The following is a 24542-nucleotide window of genomic DNA, read 5'->3' as shown; positions in this document are numbered from 1 at the left end:
CTAGAACTTGCCATCCTCCTGCCTCAGCCTCCTGAGGCTTATAGACATGCACCACTCATGTCCAGCTCCTTCTTAGGTATTAATATTAATTTTCTGAAATTAAACATTTCTTCAACTCTGACCTGACAGTGACCTAAAAGACTATGCTTAACCTGATGAAATAAAACAGAAAAATTACTAGAATTAATAAGTTTAGAAAGGTTGCAGGATATAAGATCAGTACTCAAAAATCAATGCCATTTCTAGAGAAAAAAATGTTCAAACAATCAGAAACTATAATTCTGTTTTTAATCCCATTTACAGGGTCATAAAAATATTCATAACACAGTAGGACTGGAGGTGTAGCTCAGTGGTATAGCACTTGTCTATCATGTATGAAGCTCTGGGTTGGATCCCTAGCACCACCCCTCAAACAAACAAGTAATTAGGAATAAATGGTCCAATGATGTGTAAAGAACACAAACAACTTATATGTATAACTGATGACTCTCAAAAACTTAACTACTAATAGCAGCTGTTGGCCAGACAGATAACACAAACAGTTAATTAGCACTATTTTATTATGTGTATAAATATATATGATGAGAAACACAAGAGAACTATGAGGGATCACTTTTTACTGCTACATCCAATTTATTGGTATAGTTCATGCAGAGACAAATACTCTCAACCCTTGAACTCATCACAGTAGCAATAGGTGGGGGCAAAAACAAAACAAAACAAACAAACAAAAACACTACAGTAATATAGTATATACTACAGTCAATTTTAAACAATTGTGATTTAATACCATATTTCTTTTGTTTTATATTTCTCTTGACTGCAAATGGTACCATGCACTGTCTATGTAAAAAAAGTTTTGGTGTTAACTTTTTTTTTTTTTTTTAAGATGGACAGAATGCCTTTATTTTATTTGTTTATTTTTATGTGGTGCTAAGGATTGAACCCAGTTCCTCATGCATGCTAGGCAAGTGCTCTGCCTCTGAGCTACAGTCCCAGCTTGGTGTTAATTTTATATAACAAATTCATGTATATTTTCTGGTAGTAAATGATAATATGTATTACTCTACATATTTTAAGGCACTCATGACATATCTTTTAAAAAATTTTTTATACAGAAGAATGAAATAGCATTTGTGGTAAATGGATGGAACTGGAGACTATCATGCTAAGTGAAATAAACCAATCCCCAAAAAACAAAGGGCGAATGTTCTCTGTGATGTGCAGATGCTAACACACAATGGGGGGGGGTAAGAAAAGTCCAATGGATTACACAAAGGGGAATGAATAGAAGGGAGGGGGGATGGGAATAGGAAAGACAGTAGAATGAATCGGACATAAGTTTCCTTTGTTCATACATGAATACACAACCAGTCTAACTCCACATCACGTACAACCACAAGAATGGGAAGTAATACTCCATGTATGCATAATACGTCAAAATGCACTCTCGGGGCTGAGGCTGTAGCTCAGTGGCAAAGTGTTTGCCTCGAATGTGTGAGGCACTGGGATCAATCCTCAGGACCACATAAAAATAAATAAAGATACTGTGTGTTCACAGTATCTTTTTTTAAAAAATGCACTGTACCCTCATGAATGTCTAAAAGGAACAAATAAAGAAAAAAATTTTTTTTAAAGAGAGAGAGAATTTTTTTTTAATATTTATTTTTTAGTTTTCGGCAGGCACAACATCTTTGTTTGTATGTGATGCTGAGGACCGAACCCGGGCCGCACGCATGCCGGGCGAGTGCGCTACCACTTGAGCCACATCCCCAGCCCAAAAGAAAATTTTTGTAAAGAATTTTTTTAAATTTTATTTTTAGGTTACAGGGTTTTTTTTTTTTTTTTTTTTTCAAATTATCACAAATCTCCAAAACAAAAACAAAAAACAAAGCAAATTCACATGTGTGTACTGTATAGTTGAAAAACCTGTGTTGTTCAAGGGTTAAATGTAAATGGAGAGGGCTGGGGTTGTGGCTCAAGTGGTAGCATGCTCGCCTGGCATGCGTGCGGCCTGGGTTCGATCCTCAGCACCACATACAAACAAAGATGTTGTATCCGCTGAAAACTAAAAAATAAATATTAAAAATTCTCTCTCTGTCTCTGTCTCTCTCTCTTTAAAAAAAATGTAAATGGAGAAAGGAACTATGTTCAAACATCAGTGAAGTTAATGGTGTTAACATGTCAATTATCTCCAATTAGAGCAATAGATTCAAATAAATTCTAATCAAAATCTTAGCCAGCTTTGTGTGTGTGTGTGTGTGTGCTTTTCTTTTTTTATTGAAATTAACATATTGATTCTAAAACCATACGGAAATATACTTTGAAAAAGAAAACTGGAATCTTTACATTACTTGACTTCAAGGTTTATTTACAAAGTTACAAAAATCAGCAGTATGGAGAAAGACTAATAAATAGGTCAGTAAGACAAAACTGAGAGTCCAGAAAAAAGAACTACTCATTTAGTTAACTGATTCTCTATAAAGATGCAAAGGCATTCCGGTGGAGAAAGGACAACCTTTCAACAACTGAAGCTGGACCTTGTAACATATACAAAAATTAACTTAAAATGGATCATACATCTAAAGATAAAACCTAAAACTGTAAAATTTTCATGAAGAAAATGGGAACTATCATTCTTCTAAGGCACTAGTTTTGTAGCCCTTGGCTTAGGCAAAGATTCTTAGACACAGCACAAAAGCATGATCCAAAAAGATAAAAGTAATCAATTAGACGTCATCAAAATTACTCATTTCTGCTATTTGCAAGATACTGTTAACAGAAAGGATACCAGCAAATCACATTATCTGACAAAGGAGTTGTATTCAGGATACAGAAAGAACCCCAAACTCAGGAATAAAAAAGTTCAATTTAAAAAATGATAACTGCGGGGCTTGGGATATGGCTCAAGTGGTAGGGTGCTCGCCTGGCATGCATGAGGCACTGGGTTCGATCCTCAGCACCACATAAAAATAAAATAAAGATATTGTGTCCATCTAAAAAACTAAAAAATAAATATTAAAAAAAAATAAAAAATGACAAATGAATGTATAACTATAATGCACCAATTTAAAAAAGGGGGAAGACAAATGATCTGAACAGATGATATATATGTGTGTATATATGTACATATATACATATACACATCTACAATCTTCACTAAAGATACATATATATAAAATAATAAGCACATGAAGATATGCTCATATTGAAATACAAAATATCCATTAGAATGCCTAAATGAAACAGCAAAGAGAAGCAACCAGGCCTTCCAAATGCTGCTGAGATAAATGTGAGGTGTACAACCATTTAAAAGGAACAATTTAAGAGTTTCTTTTCTTTTTTTTTTTTAGTTATAGGTGGACACAATATCTTCATTTTATTTTTATGTGGTGCTGAGGATCGAACCCAGTGCCACATGCATGGCAGGCGAGTGCTCTACCTCTGAGCCACAGCCACAGCCCTGAATTTGGCAGTTTCTTAAAAAAACACATACCTGGGGCTGGGGTTGTGGCTCAGTGGTAGGGTGCTCGCCTGGCATGCATGAGGCACTGGGTCGATCCTTAGCACCACATAAATGGAAAGTAAAGATATTGTGTTCACCTAAAACTAAAAAATTAAAAAAAAAAAAAAAAAAAAAACCATACCTGGGCTGGGCTGAGTGGTAGAGTGCTTACCTAGCGTGAATGAGGCACTGGGTTTGATCCTCAGTACCACATAAAAATAAACAAATAAAAATAAAGGTATTGTGTCCATCTGTAATTGAAACCAAAAACAAAAAACACATACCTGCTACACAACTCCTAGGCATTTGCCTAAGAGAAATGAAAGTGTATATCCACAAAATGTTTATAGCAACTTATTTGTAATAGATGAGGTAAATTAAATAAGGCCACTGGTATAAGGCTGTCTCCATACTTTCAGTTCCTATATACTGAAGTGCCACTCAGTAACTCAGTACATAAATAAAAGTGAAACCTAACTGACTTAAAGAGTTCAACAGATGGTGAAGTCTCACCCAATCAAAGTCTCACCCAAGCTTCAACTAATCACAAGCTCCACTAATCAGATCATGCCCAAAGAAGGTAAAGGAGATGTAACCAAACTATTTTCATACCTTACTTTCCTTAGTTATCTATAAATACAACCCAGGCGCATCAAAATGCATTCTGCCATGTATAATTAGAACAAATTAAATAATTAAAATTAATTTTAAGAAGAAAAAATTAAAAAGCATGTACAACATATGGAAACTACATCTTTTGCAACTTAACTTCATGATGAAAAATATTAAGCATCAGCTCCAAAGTACATTAAGAAGTACACAGGTTGGTTGGTTGTTTTTGTGGTACTGGGGATTGAATCTAGGGATGCCTTACACCTGAGCTACAATCCCAGACCCTTTTATTTTATAATTTTAAGACAGAGTCTTGCTAAAGTTCCCAGGCTGGAGCAGGAGGTTAGCAATGATGGAGGAATGTGACGGACATCATGTGACGGACATCATTATCCAAAGTACAAGTATGAAGACATAAATTGGTGTGAATATACTTTATACACAAAGAGATATGAAAAACTGTTCTATATGTGTAATAAGAATTGTGATGCATTCCGCTGTCATGTATTTAAAAAAGAAAAGAAAGAAAGAAAAATAGAACAAGGAAACAAAACTCTCCAAATATACCAGTTCAAAAAAAATAAATAAATAAAGTGCCCAGGCCGACCTTGACTTTGCAATTCTGCCTCAGGCTCCTAAGCAGCTAGGATTACAGGTTTGCTATACTGACACCCAGAAGTACATAGTTTAGGGGAGGGTATTTGTTTGCTTGTTTGTTTTTAAGAAAAAAAAAATGTGGGCTGGGGGCGGGGGGCGGGTAGCTCAGTAGTAGACTGCTTGCCCAGCACATGTGAGGCACTGCATTGAATCCTCAGCACCACATAAAAATAAATAAATAAAATAAAGGTATTGTGTCCACCTACAACTGAAAAAAAAAAATTAAAAGAAAAAAATGTTACAGGGTACAGGAACAAAAAAGTTTAAAGATTACCTTACTTAGCTGACACAGAATACTAAATAACAATATCCAAAGAACCAAAGTACAAAAGCAACAGAATATAAGAAACACTGTGAAAATCATAAACTTGGAAAGGGGCTATGCAGGATGGGACCAACTCTTCAATTTCAGTGCCTGAAAATGTCCATACTAAAACCTAATCTCTTGCACCTTGAAAATAGTCAACAGGCATCTTTAAAGCAGAGCTAAGTTTTTAGGTCATACTGTAACAGTGGTCATTCCTTTGCTAAATAATCTTCCTTTACATTTTCAGAACCCAGAACATCTGATAACCTAAAGATCTTATATGTAATGCCCCTTCTTAATCAAAATATGTAATGCCCCTTCTTATTCCTCAACTCACATAAAACATGTAAATTGCTGGGAGATTTAACTTGCAGAAAAATAATATCTCATCTCAAGAACTTCAGGAACTAGCCTCAAGAACTTTCCACTGCAATGTTCCAGCCAGAGAGAGAATAAAGGAGACAAGTACCTGAGGACAAAAGCCCCACTCAACAAGTAGCCTTTCTACCCATCACTCCTTGCACTTCCTTTCCTCCTATAAAAGCCCTTTTGTGTACCTCAGTTCCCCAATATGGAGCTTTGAGGACAAAAATCTTTCCATCTTCTCAAGATGTTGACCCTTAAATAAAACTGATTTCTTTTCCACCTATTCTCATCTTCCAAGTATTGGCTTTTGAGCAGCCAAGCAGTAACAATCCTAATAGTTTCTGTTACAAACAGATGCCAATTTAAACTAACACACCCAACTTGATCTCAAATACTAAATAGTCAGGGCTGGAGTTGTAGCTCAGTGGTAGAGCGCTTGCCTGCATGTGACACATTGAGTTTGATCCCCAGTACCACAGAAAATAATTAATTAATTAATTAATTAATTAAAGGTATTGTATCCATCTACAACTAAAAATAAATTTTTAAAAAAGGAGAAATACTAAATAGTGAAAAATCTAAGTAAGAGTATTTGTCACTTATTTAGTATTTCTAACCATTTGATATTTTGTGAAACACAGGAGATATAACTTCTGATGGAAAAATCACACTAAACTAGGTTTTTATACCTTGTTGAAAGTTTAAGGAAATTAAAAAAAAAAATGTTGAAAGTTCAATGTCCGAAAAGCATAAAAGCTGGACATGGTGACACATGCCTGTACTCCCAGGCTGAGACAGGAGGATCACGGGTTCAAATCCAGCCTCAGCAAAAGCAAGGTGCTAAGCAACTCGGTGAGACCTGTCTCTAAATAAAATACAAAATATGGCTGGACATGTGGCTCAGTGGTTGAATGTCCCTGAGTTCAATTCCCGATGCCCCCCCTCAATACATCTTTGCAACCCAGGAAAAAATCTATTACATTTACTAGTTCACCCATTCTTATTTTTTTTTTTAAGATGTTGATGGACCTTTATTTTTTTATTGATTTATTTTTATGTGGTGATGAAAATCAAACCCAGTGCCTCACACAAGCCAGGCAATTGTTCTACCACTGAGCCATAAACCCAGCCCTCACCCATTCTTCTTAAAGATTACCATGACCTCTTCCATATTGACAAAATAAGAAACAGAGGTAACATAATTAAATTTTAAAAAAAGACATTTAAATTATGTGTTAATTTAATCCTATAAAAGTCCTTCATTTAAGGGAAAAAGGAGATTTTACAGTAATATCCACTAGCAATACTTCACCTATTCAATCCAAAGAAAAACATATTGTAAAATAAGTATCTATAAACATTAGTTTATTTCTAACTAGAAATGCAATACTTTCTGAAAATAACAAAAAAATCAACAATTCACATTAAAGGAAAAATTCTTAACAAATCATATTTAAGTCAGACATTTCTAATCTTATCATTTCCAAAATACAGCACATGCAAAGCTTTCTTATCACCTAATAAATGGAAGGCTTTCTCTGTTGAATGTTGGATATTTGGGATTAATTTAGTAGTGCTTGTCATTCATTCTTTCCTACCACTCTCTTACACATGTATTCCTGTACCTTAGAGGTAGAACAGCTTACAAATAAAATGAGAAGGGCCGGCCACACCTATAATCCCAGCTGCTCGGAGGCTGAGATAGGAGGATCACAAGTTCAAAGCCAGCCTCAGCAAAAGCCAGGTGCCAAACAACTCAGTGAGATCCTGTCTCTAAATAAAATACAAAATAGGGCTCAAGATGTGGCTCAGTGATCGAATGCCCCTGAGTTCAATGCCCGGTATATCCAGTCCTAAAAAAAAACAAAAAAAAGTATAGCACATAAAATTATGTACATTATGTAATAGTAGATAATAAGTGATAGTATAGTTTTCATCATTATTTTAGAGTATACTTACTCCTACTTATAGACACTAAAAAGAGTTAACTCTATGTTTAGTATCTATATCACTATACTCTGGCCTGAATGTACATCATTCCTTAAATCTTAAATGTGATAGGAGAAAACTAGTATTATCATTAAAACTGAACATGCTTCCCATTTTAGTTGTATTTTTATTTTGCAAAGGGTCAGTTCTTAGATTTTAAAATAGACATCTGAATGCATACAACTGTTATGTTATCTACAAATGCTTCAATTTCTAAGGAAACGTAAAAACAAATTACTTTTTTGCCATTTTGCTCAGCAATAAACATGTCATCTCAAAAAAAAAATAATTAACTCATCTCAACTTTATTTCAGCTTTTACAATAAAAATTTTCTTGAAGTCACGTACATTGTAAAATAGTTGGCAAAAACTCACTCTCTTCCTTCGGTAAATGAAAAGGTCACTACAATAGGAGTTCACCTAGATTACTTATATTTCCAGTTTCCTGATTTCAGTGGAGTTTTAAGTGAAATGATCAAGTGGCTCCCAAGACATTTGAAACAATATTACGGTAGAAAGGAAAAAAGACATATTTAACATATTTTACAAACCAAATTCTTTAGGGTGTCACCTCATTTAATCCTAGCAAACCTATTACTGAAAAAGAAAATGAAAATCACAGTGGATAAGAATTTGACATGCAGCAAATACATGGTAACGTTAGGAATCAAACAGAGGTGTATCTAATTTCAAAGTCCATTTCTTTCTGCCACTTCCCAAGCTCACTGACTCTGAAAATCAGACAACTTTGAATAGCTATTCTGCCACTTACTGTGTGACTAATTTCTAAGCATCTTTAGCATATTTATGTGCCAATTTTACAATTTTACAAAAAACAAAGTCATTATTCACAAAATAAATGTAAAAATGGAAAACTAAAAATGGGAGAATAAAATGAAGTGCAACTAAAAACATACCAATTTTTAAACAGCAAAACATATGAAATAATTCCAAACACCATTTTTTAAATATCTCAAAATTCACTTTGCCTTCCAACAAGCAGGGACACATGTACATCTGTTCACAAACACAAAGATGAAAAGCATTTTTTAAAGGACTGCTGAAAGGCCTCATCAGTTACATTGTTTTTTATTCTTCTTTACCACATGTGAGAAGTTTTGAGCAACATATGCACCATCCAGGAAGTAATACTGATGGATAAGAGAAATAGCTACTGAAGAAGAAAAAGACCATAGAGCTTGTGAACAAGCAGTAATATAACACAGAAAAGGACAAAGCTAAGAAGAATTAAAACAAGATATTAGCCATCTACTCCACCCTAGGTAATGGATATCACTATGGTAAGGGAAAAAACTCACTTTAATTACACAACCCTTACAGAATTCTTAGTTAGCTTTAACACTGCTAACTCAAGACTCAAAAAACTAGCTGGGCATGATGGCATGCAACTGTAATCCCAGCAACTTGGGAGGCCAAGACAGGAATATCACAAGTTTGAAGCCACCTTAGCAGCATAGTAAGACCCTGTCTCAAAACAAAAAGGGCTGGGGACTTAGTGGTTGAGCCCCTTTGGTCCAATCCCCAGTAGCACCAAAAAAAAAAAAAAAAAAAAGACTCAAATAACAACTTAACAAGACAGGCTGGCAATTTCCAAATTTCCAGAAGGTATGACACATCAATACATGTATTTATGTTTCAGCAATTCTCCCACAACAACTTTTATATTCATGAAACAAAAATCTAACACTAATGTGAGAATTTACACACTAAAATTTTCTTTTTCTAAGAACTCCCTAACTCCTCATTCTGACACATAAACTATAGCAATATCTAACAATATTGTCATACTACAGAGAGATGTCTTAATACAGATAGATGAAGACCTTCAATAAAACACACTTTTCAGGCAGGGGTACAGCTCAGTGATAGAGCGCTTATACAGCATGTGCAAAGCTCCAGGGTGGATCCCTTGCAACTCCCTGCTCAAAAAAAAAAAAGAAAAAAAAAGAAGAAAAGAAAGAAGCTTTATTTTTCTCAAATTATTTTAATATTAAGACATTACTAAAGTTGGGGGAGACAAAAAATGCAAACCCATCTATATTTTACCCTAGGGCCATTCTTTTTTTTTTTTTTTTTTAAGAGAGAGAGAGATTTTTAATATTTATTTAGTTTTTTAGTTTTCGGCAGACACAACATCTTGGTTGTATGTGGTGCCGAGGATCGAACCCGGGCCGCACGCATGAAAGACGAGCGCGCTACCACTTGAGCCACATCCCCAGCCCCCCTAGGGCCATTATTAAAATAATTCTACTACATATAGAATCACTGTTTTCATTACGTAGTATAATACAATCAGGCTATTGTATGATGGTAAGAGAGCCTTTAAGAAAAAAAATTACTACTGAAGAAATTCTTGTCTTGAGGTAACTTGCCACATTCTCCACTAGCACCTTTGTTTTTAATCACAACTTTATAAACAGATTTATCCTTGTCAAACAAACTTTTCGCTTTCCAATAAGACTCCTTTACACTGAAGTAATAAAAAGCAATGCTTTTATAAGATTTGCAAAGGTTGAGGCTGGGATTGTGGCTCAGCAGTAGAGCGCTCGCCTAACACGGGTGGGACCTGGGTTCATTCCTCAACACCACATAAAAATAAAGGCATTGTGTTGTGTCCATCTACACCTAAAAAATAAATATTTTTTAAAAAGTAGAAAAAAAAGATTTGCAAAAGTGAAATGTTACAGGATACTATGTGTAATAAGATCTTACTTTTATGAAACAACATTTTCACAGATTTGTCTAGAAGAATCAAGATCAAAACATCACCAGTGATATTAGGGTTGTAAGATTAAAGCTTTTTTTGTTAGCTTAAATGTATTTTCTGATGCTCTTCATGATATACGGTTACTTTACTCAGTGCTTGCCCATAAGAGAACAACTTAAGTTAAAGGATAAGAGAAATGAGTTAAAATACAGTACATGTTGCCAGTAAAATCCCCTGAACCCAACAAAGATCAACTTTTAAACAATAAATCTACTCTGATAGGAAAACAAAGCTCATAACTTTGTATTTTTACAGAACCAGAAACATAAGGGTGGAAAATGGGTTGGAATGTCCAGGTGACCATAGGAAAGAAACTACTAAAATTGAGAAACAAGACAAAATTATTTCACTGATTCAGCGACACTAATTGGTAAAAGAAATTGGAGTAGCAGAAAATAAATGATAAAAGAAAGATGTAAGCACTTTGAGGGTGACAATGGGAAACAAGGAAAAACGAGGGGGGAAAATAAAAAACAACCTGAACTTAGGAATAGTTTAGGAAGAAGTTGATAATGATATACAACAAACTGAATCAGATCTGCTGTCTTCATCAGACAAGAAACACCTTTCAACAGGCTCATTTAAAGTTCAACAACAAAACCAAGAATACATGGAAGGATCAGAAGATCTTTTGTTCCTGTTTTGAGATGAACTAGTTAAACAATTAGATATATAGTTAAGGAATTAATATTCAAACATAATGATATTCAGTTTTCATATATTCAATAAATTTAGAAATAATTATCAAATATGAATTCAGTAACAATACTTTTTTAAAAAAAGCACTGAGCACTCCAATGAAGAAATTATTTTTTTTAATTTTTTTTTTTAGTTGTAGATGGACACAATACCTTTATTTATTTATTTTTATGTGTTGCTGAGGATCGAACATGCAAGGCAAGCGCCCTGCCACTGAGCCACAATCCCAGCCCTGAAGAAATTATTTTCAAGTCACTCTACTAGGTTAAACCCTAAAAAAATTGCCACAGCATTTTCGATAAGCTCTTTTCGTTAAAGAAAAGCTGTTACTATTACAGAGAAAGTCTGGTCTCTCTTCATGTTTTTTTTGTTTGTTTGTTTGTTTTGTATCGAGCTCAAATATAGGTCTCAAAATTTAGGACGGATTTTCAGCATGCAAAAATTTATTAGTCCTGTCAGTACTGTACATACATCTATTACTTTCTTCTCAAAAGGGAGAGGTACATAAATCTATTTATTGTATTTCCATGGCAAACTAGCATCTAGCCACAGTGATATATATAACTGTTTAGTAATATTTATTATATAGATATGCATATTTGTGCTCTTAAATAAAAAATGATTTAATATACATAAACACATTTTTTTAAAACTGCAGTTTAACATAGGTAATAAATGAGAGTTGCAGGGGCTGGGGTTGTGGCTCAGTGGTACAGCACTTGCCTAGCATGTGTGAGGCACTGGGTTTAATTCTTAGCACCACATATAAATAAATGAATTAAATAAAGGTCCATCAACATCTAAAAGAATTTTTAGGAAAGAAAAGAAATGAGAGTTCCAGGGAAATTAATTATATGCAAACTTTTAGTATTCTGCTGAGACCACATTTTTTTTCTCTAAGCTGTTGGTCTTATTTCTGGTTGTTCAATTAAAAAAACATCTTTTAGGTAAACTGTTGACAAAGGAGGCTGAGAAGTTCTTGAACAAATAGATTCTTCATAAATCAGCCTAAATATGTTTGTAGTTTTGTGTAATATGTGATTGTGTCCTTACTGATTTGTCTTGTGGAACATTTATGTGGTGAAAACATGGACTTGATTTTCACAGCTAGAGGAGTGTAGGTGTTTCTGTGTATATATACATCTTTAAAGTTTTTGTAATATATAGATACAATTTAAATTTAAACTTACCTTGGTATCTTTTAATTTCTAAGCAATAATATCCATAAAAATCAGCTTTGGTAGTTTTATTTCACATTAAAATGAACATTATAATTTTTACAAGTCTATTTACATGACAATTAAAATTTTGGTTGACACACTAGAAATGTTTGTAGTTTTGAAATTATCTTTTTATTTTATAAACTAGGTCATCTTTATTAAAATTCAACACTGACCTACCAGAATTCATGTTAGCATTTCACATATGAAAAACCTATCTTGGATTAATAAGATTGTAGTTTTTCAAGTTCAAAGCCAGACTCAGCAACGGCAAGGCACTAAGCAATCAGTGAGACCCTGTCTCTAAATAAAATACAAAACAGGGCTGCAGATGCGGCTTAATAGTTGAGTGAGGGCTAGGGATGTGGCTCAAGCGGTAGTGCGCTCGCCTGGCATGTGTGCGGCCCAGGTTCGATTCTCAGCACCACATACAAACAAAGATGTTGTGTCCGCCGAGAACTGAAAAATAAATATTAAAAAATTCTCTCTCTCTCTCTCTCTCTCTTAAAAAAAAAAAAAAAAAAAAATAGTTGAGTGCCCATAAGCTCAACCCCCTGTTTTTGAACTGGTGTATACTAAGTTTATTTTGGTTATATTCATAGTTTAAGGTCTGCAATACTGTACTACTTCAACTGTGTAATGTTCCATATGTATTGTGAAATAATAAATAATAAAATGATCATATTGAGAAAAGTCAATGCAATTAATAGGTGAGATCTGTCTCTCAGGGGTCATTAAAAGAGTGCATAGAAGTATACATTCATTCATTCTTCTTCCTGTTTGTTTTTGTACTTGCAGTGCTGGGGATTTAATCCAGGGTCTGGCTCATGTTAAGCATACACTCTACCACTGAGCTACACTACTGGTCCATTAATTAATCAATTCATTCATTCTGTTCAACACATTTGCCTAAAACTTTGAAACATGTATTTGAGCTGTCTACAAAAAAAAAAAAAAAAAAAAAAAAAAAAACAAGTACTGCCAGGCTTTCTTCATAGGAGTAACAGCTTTTCATTAACAAAAATTTGTTGAAAAAGAGAAAAATAATGAGGTTTTGGCTTTTGATCTCATTTGAGCCAATATCAATGATAAAAAGAAAAGCCTAACACAGTGTAACTTCAAGTATTTAAGTCCATGCAAATCAACAATTCTTAGAATTCAAGAAACATAGCTTAAAAACATTGCTTAAAAGAAATATGAAGGAAACCCCCCAAAATTTTAAGTATTGTTACTCTACTTCCAAATAAGCCTTTTCTTTATTTCATTTGCCTTTCCTCTATTCATTCCTTTCCTGCCTCTTTTCTCTATCTCTTATCATTTTACTGGGTCTTTTCCCATTCCATACACGAAAGCTGACTACAAACTTACCTTTTCTTCTTGTAACTAAATCTATTTCTACTTAATTTTAAGTACTTAATTTTCTGCTTTAGGATAAGTTCAGATACTTTTGGTTATAGGACTGAACACACAAGCTGTTACCAAACACGGCACAATATGAATGCCCACCATGTACCATCTATTGTTCTGAATACCAGGAATTCTGCAGTGAATAAAACAAAGCTCTGTTCCCCACCAAGGACACTCAAAAAAAAAAAAAAAAAAAAACCCTGTGTTTGGTAGGTTTAAGAAACTTCAAGGAGGGCTGGGATTGTAGCTCAGTGGTAGAGCACTTGCCTACCAGGTGTGAGGCACTGGATTTGATCCTCAGCACCACATAAAAAGAAATTTAAAAAAAAATTAAAGAATTGGGTCCATCTACAACTAAAAAACATAAAGAAACTTCAAGGAGACCTATGTGGCTGAAGTAGAGTACAACAAGGAGAAACTAGCAGGACCTGAATTTAGATGCAGGAGGTATGGATTATGGAGGGTTTTGCAGGCATTCTAAGGATTCTGGTTTTTATTCTCAATAATATGGAAAAATCACTGAAGGGCCCTACCATAGGAGTAAAAGAACTGGACTTGACTTTTCTTTTTTGTACTGGGATTGAACTCAGGGGCACTCAACCACTGAGTCCCATCCCTAGCCCTTTTTTTGTATTTTACTTAGAGACAGGCTGGCTTTGAACTTGGGATCCTGGCATACTCCTGCCTTGCCTCCTGAATCAATGGGATTACAGTGAACTTTAATTTTAAGAGGATCACCCTAGTTACTGTGCTGAGAATAGAAAAGAGTAGAAGCCACAGGGAAACTAGAAAGAGTCTACTAAAATTATACAGGAAAAAGATGACACTTGCTTAAGAAGTGCCAGCACTTGAAGATAGCAAACTGTGATTACATTTTTACTTAACATCGCTTTTATTGTAGGTAAAACACAAGCTTTCATGATATGTCATTTGATTTCATGATATGTAAATGTGGGAGTATTAGAAAGAAAGAATATTTACTAGGTTTTTGGTCAGAGAAATTGAAAAATGGAGCTGACGTTTAATATGATGAGGAAGACTAGAATGGGAACAATTACTGGGGGAGGTGCTAACAAGACTTCAACTGCAACAAGTTAAAATAGGAAATGCCTATTAGACATCTAGTTGGAAATGCCTAGTAGATAGATGGATACCAAAGCCTGAAAGTTAGTTAAGAAATCTAGACTAAAGAGAAAATTTTCAGTTTGAAATACATGATATTTCTAACTAGATAGGATGAGATCACAAGAAACTAAATATAAATGTAGAAGAGATCTAAACATAGAGTCCTGGAACACTGCCTCCTGTTTAGAAGCTGAGGCAAGAAAAGGAATTAGCAAAAGAAACTGAAAATAAGCAATAATACCCCAAAGCAAAGGGGGAAAGGTTTCAAAGGAGAAAGCAATTAACAATTACATCAAATGCTGCTATCTCCACTGAGCTTATTGTGGAGAACTGACTAGGGAATTTAACACCAAGAAGGTCACCAGTAACCTCAAAACAACAACAAGGAAAGCAGTTAGTGGAACAGAAAAGGAAAAAATTTTTAAGACTGACTGTAATGGATCCAAAAAAGTCAGGGAGTAACTAACTGATAACCAAAAATATAATGTTTTTGAAGAGCTATAACTGAAGAAAGATATATTACTGAGGAAGTTTTTGTTTCATTTTTTTAAACACGGAAGATATCTCAGCATTATCTGCATCTATTTTCCAACAGGAAAAATCCAGTAGAAATGAGAAAACAATGCAGCTCGTTGGCATGCAGGAGGATGAGATGAATACTGAAGCAAAGCAATGTCCTTGTCATAAGGGGATAAAAGCAAAGGCAAGAGTAGAAACAAAGGTGACAGAACAGTAGAAAATGCAGAGCATGGGTGAAGATACAAGAGAATATGATTGCTTTCATTTTTAATATACAGGAAACAAGGTTGCAGCTGAAAATAAAAGAAACAATAAAAGTACTAGTGAATTGAGGAGAGAGGTGTAAACTAGTCTTTTAGGGAAGAGGAAGAGTGATTCAACCAGGGAAATGTATTAGGATTATAGGACTGGGGCAGCATGAAGTCAGTTTGAAGTCAGTAGTCATGAATTTAAAGGGAGACCTGGGTCAGCACAGGTGTACATGCAAAACTGCCCAGGTGGAGACTGAACTAGATGGAGAAATGGATATAAAGGGTATAGGGGTAAAAGGGTGGCTAGTTGAGTACAACGAAAAAAGAGGTACAGGGAACTGAGGGTGTATGAAGAGAAAAATAGTGGCCTATGGCTTCAATGCAAGGTAAATAAGTGAGGATATGGAGGAAGGGGGGATTTTGGACATTAAAAAGATGGAGTAGCAGAAGATTCAAAGTTCCATAAAGAAATACTACTGAAGTGAAGGTACCTGACAGAAAGAGTTGGAAAGACAGGATGCTGACACCCCAGTGAAATGCTTGAAACTACGTTGTAGGAGATAATCATAACAAAGTATGGGTAGTTCTGGTTAAAATGTTACTGCACTACCTTAAAGACTAAAGCAAAACTTTTCCCTGGGCTAAGTGAGCCTGCAGATGAGGCAAAGTGGAAGGCTAAACTGGAGCCAGGGAAGAAGTTTATTACAGGAATTGTAGCTGACAGTTTCCATTCATGAAACCCCAGAGAACACCATTCCCAGCACAATTAGAGACACATTCATCTTTGAACAGCCTGTTCAATGTGGCATAAACACCAGATCACAGATGAGCAACCTTAAAAACCTTACCTTTTCCCCACCAAGCTGGACTCTGAAAAGGTGAGGATACCTTATTTTTGAAGAGGAGCTGACAAAGAAAAATGGGACACTGACTACGATACTTCCTCCAAAGCATGCTCCTAGGTCTGCAGAAGCTAGAGTTCTAAATTGTGAATAAGCTTGAACCCTGAATACTATACTGAAACTGGACTTTCTAGAAACAAAAGTAATACTTGTATTGACAGATGAAAGAAGACATTTTATTACCTAAAAGTGATTAGAAAGCTATCTGATCTTCTAAGACCTCTTCTAAGAGGCAGGGTGTGAAAGCACAGCAGAGAATAAGTTGTTTTCTGCTTAAACCTTATTAAGTTCTACCACTAAACAACCCAGTTCTATGGATATCATAATTTGACACTATAAATAAGGTATCAAACACATGAAATGCTATGTAGCAAAAACTCATTTTTGCTTTATAAAGCAAAAAGTCAATGAAGATTACTTATTAAACCAAATGAAAAGTAAGTTTATCTTTTAGTACATATTGCATACAAAATTCTATCATGGAGATTCCATAAGAAATCTTAGCATGAATTTAAGTAGGTGAGCAACAAAAGGCAACTATCTGGGCTCATCATTTAGTCACTGTCAAATATGCCTGGATTTAATGTGAACACATGTCTGCTTTCCAGGAAAGGGGAGTTTGTTTTACTATGATTTATTGTGACTAAAATACATTTACAGTTATTTTATAGTGTCAGGATAAAGACTTCTTACCAAATCTTTTGGCATTTCAATTCAGAAACTTCCTTTGGACAAGGTCCCAGAGAGTTTCAGCTATATCCTGCTCTGTTCATTATTTATTAACATTACAAAAAGATTCAAATATACCTAAATATTGAACTGAGGCATCAGGATGCATAAAGTTAATAAGTTAAATTTCAAGTTTTTCTAGGTTGTATGAAAAAAAAATGTCCTCTCCTAATTAACAAGTTAAACATTAACATGAAACACAATGTTTCACTCAGTTACTCTTAAGAATGCACAAGGGCTGGAGTTTTAACTCAGTTGTAGAGGACTTGCAAGTGTGAGGCACTGAGTTCAAGTTCAATTCTAGCACCACATAAAAATAGACACTGAGTCCATATATAACTAAAAAAAAAAAAAAAAAGAATGCATGAAGGAACAGGCGCTGTGGCAAACACTGGCAATACCAGTGGCTCAGGAGGCTAAGGCAGGAGGATCGAGTTATCATATGATCCATTAGTTTTATTTCTATGTGTACCCAGGAGACTAGAAAACATTTGTCTGTATAAAATCTTGTAAACTACTATATACATCATTTATAATATATAGAAAAATAGCCCGTTACCTAGTTAAATTGATAACAAAATGTCCTATCTTCATATGAAGGAACGTTACTGTACCATAAAGAGTGAAGTGGTGGGGCTGGGATTGTGGCTCAGTGGTAGAACGCTCGCCTAGCATATGTAAGGCCCTGGGTTCGATCCTCAGCACCACATAAAAATAAATAAAGGTAGTGTGTACAACTAAAAAATAAATATTAAAAAAAAAAGAGTGAAGTGGGGCCAGGCATGGTGGCACATCCCTATAATCACCAGCAGCTTGAGAGGCTGAGACAGGAGGATCACAAGTTCAAAGCCAGCCTCAGCAAAAGTGAGGTGCTAAGCAACTCAATGAGATCCTGTCCCTAAATAAAATACAAAAAGAACTGGGGATGTAGCTCGTGGTCAAGTGCCCCTGAGTTCAATTCCTTGGACCCCCAAAAAAAGAATGCATGAGGAACTGAGTTTGTTCAGTGGAAGAACACTTCTCTAGCATACATGAATCCCTGAGTTCAATCACCAGCACCACCACCAAAAAAATAAAAAGAAAAAGAACCTATAATGTCTCCAAGACAGACTTAAACCATTACTAATATTTAACACTCAATAAAATCCTAAAATATTCCCTTCATGAAAATTCCGATTAAGAACACTACAATAGGGGCTGCAGTTGCAGCTCAGTGATACAAGTACTTGCCTAGCCATGTGTGAGGCACTGTGTTCAATCCTCAGCACCACATAAAAATAAACAAATAAAATGAAGGTCTTGTATCCCTCTAAACTAAAAAAAAACTTAAAAAAGAACACTACAACAGATCAAAATCAACATGTATTTCCAATTGTGCAGAAAAATCTTACAAAATCTTCTAGACTCATCCCAAGCAGACAAGAAAACTAAACACTTTCATGACTTGAAAGACAATTGAGACTTAAAAAAATATAATAGCAACCTATCTTAGATAATAAATGAGAAATTAGTTTAAAAGCCCTAAAATGTTTTATATTAACATTTAACTGATAAACTATAATCTTTTACAGGTGAATATGGGTACAGATGCAATATGTCACATCAGCATCATTCTTAATCATTTTATTACTTATATCTGAGTAAAGAAATTTATCTAAATCTAAAATCATTCCAAATTGTTTCTAAAAAGCATTACAAAAATTAACTATCTCCTTCAACAGATACATAAACTTCAATTAAAAAAAAAAAAGAAACCACCAACATTTCCAATATTCCAACATTTGTAAAAAATAATAATCCTGGATTTTGGCCTCAAACATCATGAACTACTCCAAGGTAAGAATACTTAAGAATATTTTTAAAGATATAAAAATAATCATTATGAGTTCTTATTTATTGGAAAAAATATTTTACCAAGTCTCAATGCTGCTGATTGTCAAGATTTATAATATATAGAAATGCTTATCAAGTGAAGTGCTTATCAAAAAAAAAAAAAAAAAAAAATATATATATATATATATATATATATATATATATATATATATAAATAAAAGCCTGGCACTTTTCATTTAACATCTCACAATTTGTTTAGTTTACACTGTTCTTTACCATCTCCATTATCATTCACTATAACGTTTCTCATTAACATCAGACCGTTAAAGAAAAGTCTATGCACTGATAAATCAAAAGGGTACATTAAATTCAAAAGCTAACTATAAAAACTTCAGTAATCTACAATATCCTATAACGATCATAAATGACTTTGTGGCATATGAATTTGGACTTCTGAAGTGGCCAAATATAATGAATAAATTGTACTGTGTCATTTAATGACAGGGAGACAGAAAAAAATGTGTCATTAGGCAATTTCATCCTTGTATGAACATCAGAGTACACTTACACAAACTTAGATGTTTTAGCTCACTATGTACCTAATAGTATATACAGTCTGTTGTTGACTAGAAAGTAACCGTGTGACACAGGACTATAGTGTTTTTAAAACATATATAAATAAAAGATTTTTAAATAGGCAATGCAGAGACTCAATGATAAGAGTATATGATACAGATCCTGGATTCAATCCTCAGAACAATAACAACAACAACAACAACAACAAATATGTTCAGAATAACTGTAATGCTAATCTCATCCTCTTTTTAGTAAGAAGCTTTATCACACCTGTAATAGAGGGAAAGTTCAAATATGGAACCACAAATTATTATCATAATTCTCCCCTTTTTAGCACTATCAAGTTAATACTGTTTTTGTTTGTAGATGATAAACAAAAGGCCAAAATAAAATTTCTGAAAAGTTGCTTTATTTAAAAACTTTTTTTTTTGGTGGGGGGGGGGGGGCGGCTGTGTTGGAGACCCAACCTATGGCCTAGCACATGCTAAGCAAGGACTCTACCACTGAACCACATATAAAAACGTTTCTTATAGAAAAAAAATCCACTATTTATCCTTGGGAATTTTTAAAGACAAAATGATGTCACTGCAAAGATTTTTTTTTTTTTTTTTATAGAAAGCATACCCATCAGTAAACTACCCTTCAATAAACATACCTTCCTCAAACCATCTAAAATCAGGGGGAAAATAAGCATATTACTTTGTTGAACTCCTTCTTCATTTTAAAATGTTGACAGATTTTTTATTAACTAATAATGTGAAAGTGTAACCCAACAATCTTAGCCCTAAAAAGTTAGTTATTAATCTTTAAACAGACTTATGAATGGACACTTCCTATAGTTCACCTGCCATCTTTCCCAAAAGTAGGCACTAGGGGTTTAAGACAGTCCCCAATGGCCAATAATAACAGAAGAGCCAGATATGGAGGCACATGCCTGTAATCCCAGCAACTATAGAGGCAGAGAATTGCAAGTTCAAAACTAACTTTAACAATTTACAGGCCTTAAGTAACTTAGTGAGACCCTATCTCAAAATTTAAAAAAAATAAAATAAAAATAATAATGATGATGATGAAAGAACTTTATGTTGAAGTTTTAAAAAATGATAATTGTGGGTTTTGTTGGCATCCAGAAATTCAACACCCAACACAGGTCTCAGCACATAATAAATGTCTGACGATAGGTTTTGCCAATGGTGCCCTTTAATTAGATTAGTGCAACCTTAGTTCTCCTCCCTCAACCCCTTCAGTGTTCTTCCTTGATCATAAAGCCAGTCCCTCAAAAGACATAACTTTATTCATAACGAACTAGAAAGCTCCATCTCAAACTACAACTCAAACACCTCTTTATCTTCTCCAGTATCCTCAAAGGAAATAAGGTTTGTTTGGTTGGTTTTTTTAAACTTTTTTCCTAGTTGTGTACGGACAGAATGCCTTTGTTTATTTTCTGTGGTGCTGAGGACGAAACCCAGTGCCTCACACAAGCGTTCTGCCACTGAGGTACAGCCCCAGTCCATAAGCCCTGTTTTAAGAAATAGAAAATGTGTGCCAACTTCTCTCAAGATGAAAAACTTCACATTTCAATAATAAGTGATTATTCATCAAGAGTACATGTTGTGGGGGGGCGGTGCTGATTGCCTCACATGCACAAGGCCCTGGGTTCAATCCCCAGCACCACAGGGAAAAAAAAAAAAAAGGACATAGTGGGTAAAAACCCAAAACAAGCAGATAAAACGACGGGTTCCAACGTTTTTTCCTTAATCTGAGTCTTAAGGGTATGAGCCTAAATCTTACTTGATGTGAGATCAGCTTTGATGTTTCAAGATTCATTCATTCAACCAATATTTTATTGAGCATCTACTATATGTCAGGACCCTTAACACATTTAAAGTTTTTAATTACCACCAATTTCCTCTACAAAATCTTATCATTTCTGCAGCCAAAGTGGAATCCCAATGCTGCTGCCTGTATATATGAAGTCAGCCTACGGGGCTGCTTTTCAGCTATTAATGCGACGTCAGCTAGCCGCTACCTACCACACCCGTTACCAATGATCACAACTGAAGCATCCAGCTCTGGGTAAAACAACCTGTAAGAGTAGTCCGAGCTCCTCCAAGGTGGCCAGGGCTTCCTCTCCGGGGCCCCGGAGCAGGAACCTCCGGCGGAACGCGCGGGGAGCCTCGGGCGAATCTCCGGGCTCCGGTGCCGGAGGTCCCCGGCCCTCCAAAATCTGCACTTGGACGACCCGGGCCCTCTCGGCTCGCGCCACCTTCTAGACTTGGGGACCTGCAAACTTGGGGGGAGGGGTCTGCATTGCCATTTTACATCAGGCGGACTGTTGGCTGCCTCAACCGCCCGCCCGCCTGCCCGCCCGCCTGCCTGCCGTGAATTCTGAACAGAGCACGTAAGCATTCCTCAGAGCAAATGGAAGAAAAATGAAAGGCAGGGTCCTCGGGCATGAAGACCTCGCCCAGACCTGAAAATGGAGCCGCAGGCTCAGCCTACAACCCGCAACGCGCGGCGTGCAGGGCCGGGCCGCGCTCGCCCCGGAGTCCTCGGGGCGGGGGTTCAGGGCTCCGAGTCCACGCACGAAGGGCCGCGAAGGTGAGGCGTGAGGCCGGCGTTCCACTCACCGTCGCCTTTGTTTCATCCGCTCGCTCCAGCTGCAGCCGCTCTGACCGCCGGCTCCGCGGCTCCTACAGTCCCCGCGCCCGCAGCTGCGCTCCCCGGCGCGCTCGCCGCTTCCTGGCCCCCGCCCTCCCCGCCCTGGCTCGCGCGCGGGTGGAGCCAGAGGCGGTGCGCGCCCCTGGAAAGGCAGGAGGCCGGGCTTCTTCGCGCAGCTGCAGCTGCCTTCGCGAGGCCCCGCCCCCGGCAGGCCCCGCCCCGTCCGCGGCCTCAGGCAGTCTCCGCCCCTTGCCCCGCCTAGGGAATGAACTAGCTGATGGCTCTGGAGACCCCGAAGACCTGAATCATTCTGGATTGGAAGCCGCCTGTGAGGGTAGCGGTGGGCCGAGAACCGGGGCTGGAGCCTAAACGGACACCCCGGAAAATGCGACCACAGTGGGGCTTGAGGAAGCCCCTGTCCGCTCAGTTGGGCCCCGACCCACGCACCTCGGAGGCAGCGCGGAGGGGCGGTACCAGCGCGCGATTTGGGGCGGCGGACGCGCGCGGGCGAGGGAGCATCTGTGCTGAGTGGGCGGTGGAACAAGACATCTCTCAGCCGTGGCTGTTGAGAGGTGCCACGAAATCCTCCGGTTACTGTTTTTTTGTACAAGATAGAAGTCGGAATCTTTGCGTCAATCATTCACTGGCTTAAGGCCAAGAACATCCACCTGGCACTTGAAATATGTGAAAATTACTTGTCTACTGGACCTCTGTGACTCCTTTAGCTGTATATTTTATATGTCTCAGAAACTGAGAGTGTGTTTCGTGTGATCTAACCCATACTCCACCGAAACACCTACCAAACTTTTATCATGGGTTGAAAGGAAAGGGAAAGAACCAAAAACCATTAAAGTAAATTTTCAAATATAAGCTGCTCTGAATACAATTTTGTAATGCACATCTCATTTGATAGCAAGACCTAATTGCTTGGTTGCTCAGTCCAGAAACTTTGAACTTCTCCTTGGCAACTCAGTTTTCACCTGCAATCTGTCAAGAGAGTTTGTTGGATGTACTTTCAAAATAAATCAGAAACAGGGTCTAGAACATTTTCCCCTTAATGTCATTTTCACCTCTTTTTCTTGCTTAAATCTCACTTTAACAAAGGTCAGCCTACTAAAATAGCTATTAAAATAGTTACAGCCCCGCTCCCATTCTCAATCCTTCCTATCTTGTTTGGTCTTGTTTCTTTCTTGCCATGACTCTTACAACAGTCTTTGAAACTTTTTTATTCCATATGTTTTTCTTTTAGTATCTGTCTCATCAAGTAAAAGCTGAGATTTTGGTCTGTTCTAAGTGCCTAGAAAAAAAAATGAAAAATTTTAAAATTTTCTGAGAATAAAAAGAGTAAAGCAACAAAAAAATGACCAATTTTTTATTTTAAATTTGCTATTGGTTCCAATTTCTATCAGTTAACCGTAAGACCCTAATCTATATCATCCCATAAGCATTTTAATTTTTCAGTTACTCAGAGTACAGTGATACCATTTATTTACATTTAATACAATTTTTTGACCAGTGATATCCTGGTATCCTATTTTACTGAATAGGAATAATGTGATAGGGCAAAGGAACTTTACTGATGTGATACTCAGCAGCATATTGTTTCTAAAAATTTCCTAAGGCAAAAGATGCAGAAAATTACTGAATTTGATGTATATGCTTGTTTTCATCCCTTTGAATTACAAATAAAGTTTGAATGCCTTAAGTAATATTTGCTACCATTATTAATAAAGGGTAAAATTCGTTATTTGAGTATATATTTTCATATATTTCATATTTTGTTTATTAAAAACATGATTGAAGAGTATGACAATTTCAATTGCTATTGTCAGTAGAAAAAAGTCAATTAAGGACAGTTTGATTCACAATATCATTTCTGAGAGAGTATTACTCAATAGTACATTCACAGCATAGTCTCTTGACATATTTAATTGAGCCTTTGTGATTTAAAACACTGTAAAGCTCTTCATCATGTCAAATTAGGCCCCAACTTCCTTAAGACTCCTATAATGCAAGAAATAAAATCAAGAATCAATAAATGGGATGGATTCAAATTCAAACTCTTCTTTTCAGCAAAAGAAACAATCAGTGAATGGGAGCAAATTTTTACCACATGCACATCAGAGCACTTATCTCTAGGATATATATTTATAGAATTAAAAAAACAACACCAAAAAAACAAATAACCCAATCAATAAATGGGCTAAGGAACTGAACAGACACTTCTCATAAGATGCCATACAATTAATCAACAAATATATGAAAAAAAGTTCAACACCTCTAACAATTAGAGAAATGCAAATCAAAACTACTCTTAAGATTTCATCTCACTCCAGTCAAAATGGCAGCTATTAAGAATATAAACAACAATAAGTATTGGTGAGTGTGTGGGGGAA

General features: G+C 36.0%; 1 protein-coding gene across 4 annotated transcripts in view; it reads right to left on the bottom strand.

The window, feature by feature from the left end:
- The window catches only part of Cdc42se2 (CDC42 small effector 2), an 87858-nt gene extending 65607 nt beyond the window's left edge, over positions 1-22251 (bottom strand). For all 4 annotated transcript variants that reach the window (XM_076855754.2, XM_076855753.2, XM_076855752.2 and 1 more), the window contains exon 1: positions 22116-22251. The gene's annotated coding sequence lies outside the window, so the exon portion shown is untranslated. The remainder of the gene's footprint in view (positions 1-22115) is intronic.
- Positions 22252-24542: the final 2291 nt, after the last annotated feature.

This window comes from Callospermophilus lateralis, chromosome 5 (assembly GCF_048772815.1).
Source record: "Callospermophilus lateralis isolate mCalLat2 chromosome 5, mCalLat2.hap1, whole genome shotgun sequence".
NCBI lineage: Eukaryota > Metazoa > Chordata > Mammalia > Rodentia > Sciuridae > Callospermophilus > Callospermophilus lateralis.
Note: the sequence above shows the minus strand (reverse complement) of the source record. Positions and strands in the feature narration are given on the sequence as shown.